This window comes from Polypterus senegalus, chromosome 10 (assembly GCF_016835505.1).
Source record: "Polypterus senegalus isolate Bchr_013 chromosome 10, ASM1683550v1, whole genome shotgun sequence".
NCBI classification, from domain to species: Eukaryota; Metazoa; Chordata; class Cladistia; order Polypteriformes; family Polypteridae; genus Polypterus; species Polypterus senegalus.
In genome coordinates, this window is record NC_053163.1 from 63,550,350 (window position 1) to 63,562,017 (window position 11,668).

At 39.9% G+C, this 11,668-nt stretch overlaps 1 long non-coding RNA gene across 1 annotated transcript; it reads left to right on the top strand.

The window, feature by feature from the left end:
- The first annotated feature begins 279 nt into the window (after positions 1-279).
- On the top strand, positions 280-10,617 carry LOC120536230. Its single transcript, XR_005635074.1, has 3 exons — positions 280-394; positions 9,127-9,235; positions 10,086-10,617. It is a non-coding gene; the product is annotated as an uncharacterized LOC120536230 (long non-coding RNA).
- Positions 10,618-11,668: the final 1,051 nt, after the last annotated feature.

An 11,668-nucleotide genomic window follows, 5' to 3' on the forward strand; every position in this document is an offset into this window, starting at 1 on the left:
AACATGCCCCCTTGACACCTGTGATCATTACTTCTATTAGTGAAATATCTGGAAAGAAACGGGAGAGGATAAAGTAAGGGGTTAAGAACTGGTAATCATGCAGTGGTAACACATCAGCAAGACAAAGGTCAACGAGACACTGCCAAATTCAACCCACAGAATTGAACAACGAGCTCTATTATGGTGCTCATTGATGAATAATTAACAACATTGGCTTAAAAGAGACCCCTGAGGGCAGCTGTAGTTTTTCCACATTTTAGGATTGTCATTTCACCTGGCTGGATCATTTCTGCTCCTAATATTTGTCCTGACAACACAACCAACAGTGAGCTGAACTTTTACAGAAGAATTCAACATCAGTGGACACTAATGAGGGAAGCTAGCAATTTCAAAGGTGACGTTTGGCTTTAAAACTCTGACAAACCGCCTCTGCTTTTTGGTTGGGTGTGGCCTTGATAGAAATGAAGAGCAAAGGGACCAGACTGGCTTTAAATTATTGCTTTATGAATTCAAAATTGTGGGATATGATGACATGATGGATTTATGGGCAATTCTTCTTGGAGTTAAGCTAGAGAGTCATATGCAGTGCTCCTTAAGGTGAACATTTAAGGACCGAGCACAAGATTCCATGGAGGGGGTCTGAGCTTTTACTAAAGAAAGGCAAGTTGTGGGTTCTGTAGGGGGTAGTAAAGTGTGTGCCCTTTTTAGGTGGGGCTGACTAAAGTGTGTGGTGGCTTCATGCTTGGGGTTTAACCTGGGCTTATTAGGGTGGTAGCATGGGTTCCCTGGCCTGCAGGGAGGCCCAAAAAAGTAGTTTGTGAAGCAAGTTTATTGGGTTTGCTGTTGGACTTATTTGTAATTATTTCCTGAAAAGTCACCTTTCAGCCAGCTTAGGTCCACTTTCTTTATCCCTGCACCCATTATGTCAGTGTCAAGTATTCCTTGATTGTGGGATAGAGTGCTATGACAATGGCTGATGATCGCTCCAAAGCAACAAATATGGCATTGTGTCAGAATGGCAAACTAAATTGGTATTTTTGATTTCTTTTAAGCTCAATTTGTGTATTTGGATGCATACTTATTGAAAATTTATCCAGGAGAAGTGAAAGAATATATATTGCAGTGATTGATGCTGATTTGTTGCTGTTTGTTAGTAGCTTGGAAGATGCAGACAGAGGTGAAGGGTTAGAAGTGTTGTGCTTGTGGTTTACTTCATTCTGTTTATTTTCCACATTTTGCTCACTTGTACCCATTGGTGTTATGGTGATTGTTTTGTCTGTTTGAGGCAGGGTCACACAGTGTAGTTGATGGTCCTCTTCGGATGGTTTTTTAACATGCAATCCACTGCAGACCTTTCAGAGTCTTGGTGTAGTAGGTGGGACCCAATTACTGTAGACTTAGGCAGCCTAGCCTGTTGTGTGGATATTTGGTGAGGCGCCATGTTGACAGTTTATCTGGTAGGGAGAGATTGACAGACTTTTAAAAAGGGTTTACTTTTCTTATGGCAGTTGACATACTACATTTTTTATATATAGTTTTATCAATTGCTGCTTTGAGGCTATTAAGGTTACACTGTTTAGATATTCTAATTAGGTGGTGATCTAAATAAAAATTAGATTGTTAGGGGGATTGTTAATGTTTTTATTACGCACTTAGATTTTGATTTATTTTAATATAACTTGTTGTAGCTGTGTTTGTCCCAAATTACCAAAGTTCTGCAGCTTTTAGCTTGCTTCATAAGACGATTCAGGCAATAGTGTCATGCATGTTCAAATAATTCCAGACAATCTTCGTTTTAAGTTTTAGTAAAAATTCAAGGTATACCATTTTGCACAAAAATAAATTGATATTAAAGAATTTCTTGTTTAAGAAATGTTCTGATTAAAGTTTATATACAGTGTCTAATTTATGTAAATGTATTATACAGTCATACTTGAGGTATGTTAAACACTGTCAAACTGTATGCCATTTTCTATTTCTAGACCTACTGTATCTAACAGTCCATGCTAGCAGGAAGACTATTTCCTAACTGGGTTAATTAACAGGCTATATTTTAAATGGGAGTCGTTTTTGTTTTTATGTAGCAAAAAATCTGCCAATGGCTAAACAATTTACTTGACATATCTAAGACAAATCATAAAAAAAATTCTTAAGGATTTGTTAAATGTTTTTGTTTTTTGCTTAAATGTTGTTCATTAAGTTTTCCCCATGTCCCTCATTGACACAGGTTAAGAACAGAACGTAATTATCTTTTGGGGTTTGTTTTTTTGATACTAACCTGCTCTGGGTGGGCTGGTTAGTTAACTCTACACCCACCTCTTTGTTAGAGAAAAACGTGTCATGACATCTTCCCAAGTGTAGATGTTGCTTTCAGGCTTTACTTGGTGCTGCCCTTCACAAATGCCAGTGCTGAGTGATTGTCCTCCAAGGTTAGGCTGATGAAGACTTGGCTCAAACCACCATGACAGACTAAATGTTTTGATTTTCCAACTAAACTGGTGATCCAATTGAGGACTTTGGCATGTCATTTTTCTAACTTGCTGTAACAAAACAAGAACCATGAAGGTTTGGGGTCCACCCTGTATACTTGAGGAAATGGCAAAGTTTTCAGGCAACTCAATAGAGTCCAAGTAATCTTCCAAGACTGAGACTAACAGTGATTTAATACACAGGGAATGTCAGCTTTATAGAGGGCAGGGAGGAAGAGTTGTCTTTGGACCTGCATCTGGTGACACTAGATGGGAGATCTTTTGAGGAGGAACTGGATGTGCGGTTAGGCAGGTTTTTATTTTGTAAAGGAAAAGGTGTTCGTGAAGACTGCCAACCTTTGCTCTGGCATAAGAGTCAGGCCCATCAACTGCCTCCTATACATATGTGAGACCCCTGCTTAATCCAAACCAGGGTCTTTGTGTTGCTGGAGTTTATCCCATGTGGGACTTTGATGCAAAGAAATCCAGAAAGTCCAGTTGTGTGAAGGAAGCTTTTGTTTCTACACGGAGCAGCCTCTGTAGTTTGACATTCCAGCATTTTTAGGCTTTTCCAATTGACTGCAGTGGACATTTCAAACTTTGCTTTGAGACAGTCACAGTATCTGTGCAACAGTGCTTAATGATCTGCTTTGATGGAGTACACTGTCATTTCTTTGTTCACTTTTTCAGATTTTTGCTGCTCATTTTAAACTAAGCTTGTTTAGTCATTGGCTTCACTTGGTATGACTTTGGGACCTTAATAATGTGTGGAGCACTCATTGCTTTGTGCAAAGGTCCCTCCATAAAACCTGTTATCTGGCCCTGGGTGACTTTAAATGATTCTGGGGGGATGACTGTTTGCATGTTAAATACATGGTTGACTTTCTTTTCATCACAGTTGTGGAAGTAATGATTTGATGGTACTTAATTTCTTTGTTCGGATATTGGATGATTGATGGATGTTTGAGTTCTTGTGTTCAAGCTACTAATTTGTTTGTGTACTCTTTAGAAGGCCCATTTGCTTTAAGGGACTCGGTTCTTAATTAAAATATATTATAAGTTGCTAAATCATCTGTACTGTTTGGAGGACCTGCTAACTAAGACTGCTGGGTATGGTGGACACTTCCCCTGATCTGCTTGAATTTTACTTCAAAGGAAAACAGAATATTGTGCTGTTTGACTGAACTGTAGTGATATTCTTAATTCCAGTGATGTGAATGCAAGAAGCTGTGATTCGGTCCAGTAGTGACAATTGAGTAAGGGAGTGCAAGAAAGATGTCTGTCCTAAGCACTGTACACAATGTGGCAACTGTCCATGTACGTGTTAGGAAATGTGGAAATTGTCAAGTCTTGTGTTGTGATAGGATACAGTCATGAGTGTGGTTTACCAAATGCTGACATTCTACCCTCATGTACAAGCAATAAAATATTTAAATTCTTTCTACATCTGCTCAATCAAGGCTGATGTGCGATGGTGACTCAATTGTATCTGTTGATGGTTTTCATGTTGTACAATTTTTTTTTTTTTTCTTTGGCTCATCCCTAGTGGGGAAGCTGTGTTCTGGCTTACATACAACAACAAAAAAAAAATCAAGATCCCACAGAAATGAGGAAATGGCAGTTGTGAGCTTCTAAACATTAAAGAACAAAGTTTGAGGAACATATACTAAAGGTTCACCTGAAAGTCCTGAAGCTACATTGTGATGTAGCAGCACATCCTGAACCAGCTTCTCCTTCCAGGAATTGCCTGCCAGCTTTGTCCATACCCTGGCAGCTGTTGAAGCTGGTAAGCATCTGTTCTACCCCTGTGCCCACTCAGGATGGAATGTGTTAGAACCAACCAAAAATGAGGCCTCCACTCTGAATGCACAGAGGTAGTGCACTGATGTAGCTGAGCAACCTTTATGAAGCTTGCAGCTGCCACAGTGCTATTTTTTTGGGGGTACTCCATCGTAGAAAACCTGTATTGTGCACCTTCTGGCCCAAAGATTTGTGTCCAGATTTCCTGGGGTGGCATGTTCAGGAGAGGATGACCTTTGTCCTCATGCAACAAAGATGTCTGTTTTCCACCTGGGAACACACGAGTCAAGTCAAAGGTGGTGAAAAACTTCCGATCATGGCTGCATTTGTGAAAGGATCTGTGATAGTCATCTCTGGAGCACTTGGACAGATTCTTGGATATTCAATTGAGGGCTTCAGTCACCTGTTTTCCCCTCAGTGTTTGAAGACTGTTCTTGATGACTTTAACTTTTACTTCATTGACAATTTTAATTTGTTCTGGGAGCAACAGTGTTTCAACAGATGGGCTTCATCTGACCAGGCAAAGTGCCCAGGTTATCAAACAATATAGCTAAAGTAACTAGTCTGCTCTGACTGTTTGAAATCCATAATTTGTTCCTTCAAATCTAGCCAAGATGGTTGCTTAATTGTCTGAACAAATGTTTTATATTAAGCCACATGTAAGCAGTAGTAAACTCATTAAAAATGGTATGGTGAGGGATTAATGTCCACGGTCTAATTGATATTCCCGTCATTGCCTGGTGAAGTCATGTCAGCCAGTGACATAAGCCAACTGCATCAGTGTTCTACTGGTTGTGTTTGGTCACTCCATGTCCTTTTTGTTTGTGGTGTAGTATGTAGATCTAGTGCCTTTATAGGTTTGTGGTTAACAGTGTCTGTGATGTGCACCAAGTGTCTGTCATTTTCTGTTTCTGTTAGTAACTTGCTGTTTGATTTGTTTGATCCTAGTTTGTGGTATGAGATTGTGTGAGTAGAATTCATCACTCATCTGTGATTTGTGTGTTCTGGTATTTCCATGTAGAGTGTGTGTGTTATGCATTGTCTGTTTAGAATTGTGTATCTTGTCTTTGTCTGTTTCATGTATTACTGCAGATTACCTGCTTTAGTGGTTGGTGTTTGGTGGAACCGGAGAGCCTGCAGGTTACTTTTTAAACGTGGGCTATAGAAAACTGGAAAACTCACAAATGCAGTCATCTGTATCCTTGACAACTAGCAAGCTAATTCCACTTTTAGCGTATTAAAAATGGTTAACATGTTTTCCAGAGTGGGTAGTGGTCTTACCTGGAGTCTGGCCCCTTCCAATTGATGGTACTGGCATGTTGGATTCTACCAGCATCACTAAGGTTCAGAAGTTCCAAACTTTTATGCACTGTTTGGGTGGTGGTGGAAGTAGAAGGTTAAAGCTGCTAAATTTTTTTTTCTTGTCTAGATATGTGAAAGTTCAAAGACGGTTCTCCTTCCAGACTTGTCTTTCCACCTCTTGTGGCAAGTTTATTTGTGCGATAACCTAGTATATGTCCGCCTTGGTGTCAATCTGTAAAGTGCCTTGATATCTGAATTTTAAACCAACAGCTCATCTGTATTTTAGTAGCTTAATGAGCCTTCATGCCAGCTACAGCGGAGTTGCACTTTTTATAAAACTTCCTTTTCTCATTCCAATGTATGCCACAACTGAACATCTGGCTTAATCTGTTGAGGCTGGGTGCTTACTGGTGTTTTTTGCCTTCTTGCACCACCTCTGGTGTTGGGTAAGATGAGGCTTTGTCACTTATGGTCTGTTTCATATCTGTTCCAAGGTGCATTGGTACATTTGAATTTATATTAAGAGGGACAAGTGAAAACTTGACATGTTTGTTAGTAGTCTTCACTAGTACATTGATATTAACACACAGATGAACAAGTTATGTATGAGGGATGCCAGACTGCCCCTCACACTGGTATTTCACTTTGGGTCGTGTCCACAGAAGTACATACAAGTGGAGTGTAGAATGCTGATCACTTAAGCCACACAGTTACTTGCTGTCTCCAGTACTAACACTTCTGTTTTCTTTGCCACATGCCAACCAACAATGTCTTCTACCAGACTTGTCTTTTTTAATAGAGGTGTGACTTCTCAGCCTTGATAACCCTGCAAGGATGAGCAAAGGATTTCCCATTCTCCAGCTTTATTGAAGAAATAGACATAGTATACAAATGGAAAAGTAATGCCATATTAAAGTAATAAGAGAAAATATAATTCATAGCAAAGTCTGGAGGAATGGAGTCTTAAAGCTTAATAAAAATCCACATGTCAAGGGTGGATGTTGTGGAATCAAAAAGCTGCCCGAGACAATTGGTGTGATGCCCAAGGTAGGTTTTCAGATGTTGCCAGAAAAAAATGTACCTTTACTGGGGCAGATGTCCATGTGATGAATTGGAGCAGTGGCAGGGAGCGGAGTGTCGCACTAAATGAGCCCAATGAAGCTTTCTCTGAGTACAACTTTCATTTAAAACTAGACAGTTCAAATGTCTGAGTGCTGCAGGAGTAATGGTATGTGTTATTTCCCATCAAAATGTCTTTGGGGGAGCAATCCTGGCAAATGTAAGTCTTTGGCAGGAGTTGGAGGAAGGGAGAACTGAATGTCTTACTGGATGGAGAGCATTTCTTGGAGGCTGCTTGAGTGTTAGGAGGAAAAATGACTAAGGTTAGATGGTTTTAGATCATAAATGGCTGAAGTTTCAGAACTTGTGAAGAATTTCTTGCTAGTAACCCAAACTGTCTTTCAACAAAGGAGGGCTTGGACAGTGGCGGCTGGCCAATAGAGGGCGCTAGGGCGCCGCCCTCCCTGAACCACACACAAAATAATAATTATATAAATTATTTAAATGTATAATTATATGATGTGATATATTAGAAAATCTTCTGTAAAAAATAAATGTTTTCACCATCACCATATAACTTCTCTGCCTGTCAGCACGTCTCAATTTCAGCTGAGGGGCGATCGAGATATCGCCCAAAGGAGGCGGGTCTTTGTAGAATTTAGTCAAATGCTGATTCAAGATATAAATATATTTAAGATGTGACATAAAATTTAGCCAATCAGCGTCCTCAAATCTTAACTGAAATGGGCGATTTTTCTGTCGCCCCAAGCAGCTAAAATCAAGGATGGTCTGTAGTGGCGCAATTTTCAATTAACATTACGTGACAATGGTGGACTCAGGTGTTGTTAATTCCGGACACGAACCCAACTCTGTTCAATCTCTACTCCAATATCCGTTTGAGAAGAGAACTTTGGCAGAAAAACTGAAGGTAAAGGAGCTGGGTCCAGATCAGCCTAACCTCTTAATCAGACAGCAGATAAGCGAAAAGGGAAGAAGTACACGCTGAAGCTACTCTTCCAGTTGGTACACCAAAAAGGCCTGGCTATGTGGATGCGTTTCTGCTAATGCCTTATTTTGTTTCCCGTGCTTGTTGTTTAAAGCAACTGGGACAGATCCTGCTTGGACAGTTACGGGAGTGAGAGATATGAAGCACCTGTCCGAGAAAGTAAGAAAACATGAGAACACCAGGACACACATGGATAATTCCGTCAAACTAGCCATTTTGGGAAGAGTAAACATCGCTACTCAGTTAGACGACGGTCACAGGATTGCGATAAGAAAACACAACGAGGAGGTAGATAAAAATCGGTATATTTTATCCAAGATAATTGATTGTGTTAAATTTTGTGGGGCTTTTGAGTTGGCCTTGCGTGGGCACGATGAGACTGACTCGTCGGACAACCCTGGCATTTTTAAGGGTTTAGTGGATTTTGTTGCCTCGCTAGACAGTGTGCTAGAGGAGCACCTTAAGACGGCAACCGTTTTAAGGGAACATCAAAGACGGTACAAAACGAGCTGCTGGACTCCATGCTATCAGTGGTTAAGGATTACATTTTGGAGGAAGTAACTGCTGCTGATTTCATCGCCATTCAAGCTGACGAGACGACTGACGTTTCCACCCACTGTCAGCTGGTGCTTGTGCTACGTTACATCGATTCCAATGGTAACATCCAAGAGCGCTTTTTTGAGTTCTTTACCATCCAGAACGCAAACGCTGATTCCATTGCTACAGCGCTTCTGGACCGTCTAAGTACCATACTACCAGACGGACAAAAAAACAAAGTAATTGCCCAAACTTATGACGGGGCCACTGTGATGAGAGGAAGCACCGGCGGAGTGCAACGTAAGATAATGGAAGTCTGCAAAAATGCTCACTATGTTCACTGCTACGCGCATCAGCTGAACCTCGTCATGCAGCAGGCGACATCACGCATTCCCAGAATCGGCACTTTTTTTTCTGACCTTGGTGGATTTTCTGCCTTCTCCAGGTCACCTAAGCGAATCGCTGTGCTTGACCAAGTGGTTGCACAGACTTCCCAGGGCCTCTACAACACGGTGGAACTTCCAAAGTCGCGCTGTAAACACTGTGTACGAACACAAGGATGACATTTTAAAATGTTTTCAGTTCATCAGAGACTCAGGGAACTTTGATTCCTCAACTGTCAGAGTCGGGGGGGTTTTGTGAGGATGCTTGAAGACGAGGCTTTCTGTTTTTTCCTGGCATTGTTTCACAAGATCATGCCAAATGTAGACATGCTATTCAACCAGCTGCAGAAGAGGAACATTGACCCTGTCTACATTAAGGCAGCTGTCCAGGGATTCACAAACAACATGCAAGCAATCAAATACCCTTATTTACTATTGGCTTATAAAGCTGTTGTTGTTAGAAAGATTTGTTGTCTATGAAATCTTAATTGTGCCTTGCCATTAAAGTTAATGATTGCCTTAGAGCACACCACATTTTTAAAAAATGATTTATTAACTTTTTTTGGACCAGGGACTCGATTCCCTTTCTGTGTGGGGACAGTACATCTGACCAGCAGCACCAGCCCAACAAGCGACTGAGGACCCTGGGACCAGGAGAACAACAGAGGCTAGCTACAGAGGTAAAACACACTCACACAAAAAGAGACAAAGATGACATATACATTATAATTATTGTAATTGTAAAGAAACGGATTGTTAAATACCAACAAGGAAAGAGAGTGAAAAGTATTATATTTTCCCAAAAACCAAATCCAAAATGTTTGAGGTTTAGTTTGGGCGTTATATTGTGAATAATTCCATAAAATGTCAATTTAATTTTGTTTGTAAGCATTCTTGCAGTGACTCTTTGTAAATGTAATATTTTGTGAATATAGTATTTGCCTCTGTGGGTAAGTGGATATAACATCTTTTAGTGACAATTAAAAGGAATTTATATCAGACCAGTCAAGTAGCATAAACCTAGCCACTTTATTAAGATATTAAGCACTAGTTTGACCAACTAGCAGTCAGCCAAACAGTAAACTTAACTTTTTAATTTAACTGACTAAAAAAAGATAGGAACTGTTGAAGAAAAAAATTACATCGCTAACTTTTAAGACTAGTCTAAGAAAACTATGTAGCTGGCCTCAGTATTTAAAATGTATAGACCACCGTTATTAAACCGATGGGCCAAGTCAAGTATAGTGCCAAAAAAGTGCTGATAAGTCACAAGCTGCATGATGATGTTTGTCATCAACACAAATGGGAAATAATTAAGTACATAATATCCGTACATGTAGCAGAAAATAGGTGGTTTATTTATTGAAATGCTACTGTATAGCTTGTTTTGTTTAGTAAACCAATAAAAAGTTCAAGATCAGGAGAAGTAAACACCCTAAAGTACAACGATGAATACTGGAGTTTAAACTTTAATAACAATGTAATGTACAGGTTATGTTCACTCAGAATCACTGTGATAATGTTTTACAGGTATGTGATACCATCCTGATTCATAGCAAGGAGCGGTTCTCCTTCACCCAGCACCTCGTCAGTGCAACATTGCTGCATGGAGAGTTGTTTCCACAACACAGTGTGACGTTTCCTGAATCAGCACTCGAAACAACAGTGGAGACATACCCCATGCTGAACAAGGCCAAGCTCAAAACTGAGCTGTCCCTCATCTATGAAAACCCTGAGTTTAGGGTTGGCAGTGGTGCAGTGCCTCTGTACCAGTTTTTCATTGACAACAATCTTCAAAGTACTTTCACAGAGACTGTCAGTCTTCTCAAGATCATAATCACCACGCCTATGACAACAGCAGAGTCCGAGAGGTGCTTTTCTACTTTGAAGAGGATCAAAACTTTCCTAAGAAACACAATGACCCAGGACCGCCTTAATGCTCTGGCAATGCTTTCTATTGAGAAGAAACTTGTCAGAGACATTCCTGACTTCAATAAGAAAGTAATTGAGAAGTTTGTTAATCAGAAGGAGAGAAGAGCAAAATTCCTGTACAAATAAGTAAAAAAAAAATGGTTGTCCTCAGTTTTTTGTGTATGTATATATATATATATATATATATATATATATATATATATATATATATATATATATATATATATATATATATATACTGAAATAATTGATCAGACATGATTTAATAATGTTCTTTAACTTTGTCTGCATTGCAATAAATCATATTGCTTTGATTTGTGAAGAATTGTTTGAGAAATTGTTTGCTGTACCACAGCCCCACCTCAAAACATTTTCACCAGCCGCCACTGGGCTTGGAATTGACACACTGCTATATGCAGAGCAGAACAATCAAAAATCCAGAATCCCAATGTTCGTTTGTACTCGACTCTTTGTAGCAGATGTGGGTTTATCTGGCCATGTATCAACTTCAAATACAGAAAAATTGACCATTTTTAACTAAATCTGCCAGGGTAAAAATTAGGGAAGATAGGAAAAGCCAATGAGGCCTCATTCCACACACCAATATATTCTATCGGGAACCTTGAACTGAATGTGTACCCCAATAATGGGAGATGGAGAGATGAGAGTAACAAATAAGCATTGCTGCTGTTAATGGTGCTCTCAATCATGGATGTAATTCTCTGGAAACGTGTTAATGTCCAGATTCAGGTGCCACCTCCAGCTGGAGAGAACCTAAAAGTAATTGTTACTGGTGCAGTCATGAGGAGACAATCCTCTCTGTTCAAGGTACCCTTTATGGCCATTAATGCTGACAGAAGAGCTTAAGGCCCATTTTGAGGTTAAAATCCAAAATCATGAACCGCTTTCAATGTGTAATGACAATCCAAGTTTATATTTGCTAAATGATCCTTTGCTAAAATTCAATGGGTTGTGAGGGTAAACCACCCCATAGCCTGCACCAACCTCAGTTGGAGGGGAAACCGAGAACAAGCTGGATTCCCAGACACCAGCACTCCATCTATCAAGTGGAATGAGGAGCCAGTCAGCCAAAAGCATTAAAGCTGTGCTAGGCAATGGTGAATCCTATCAGTTTAAATGTGAAGAGGTGGTCTGAACTATAGTTTAGAATGGTGTGGCTC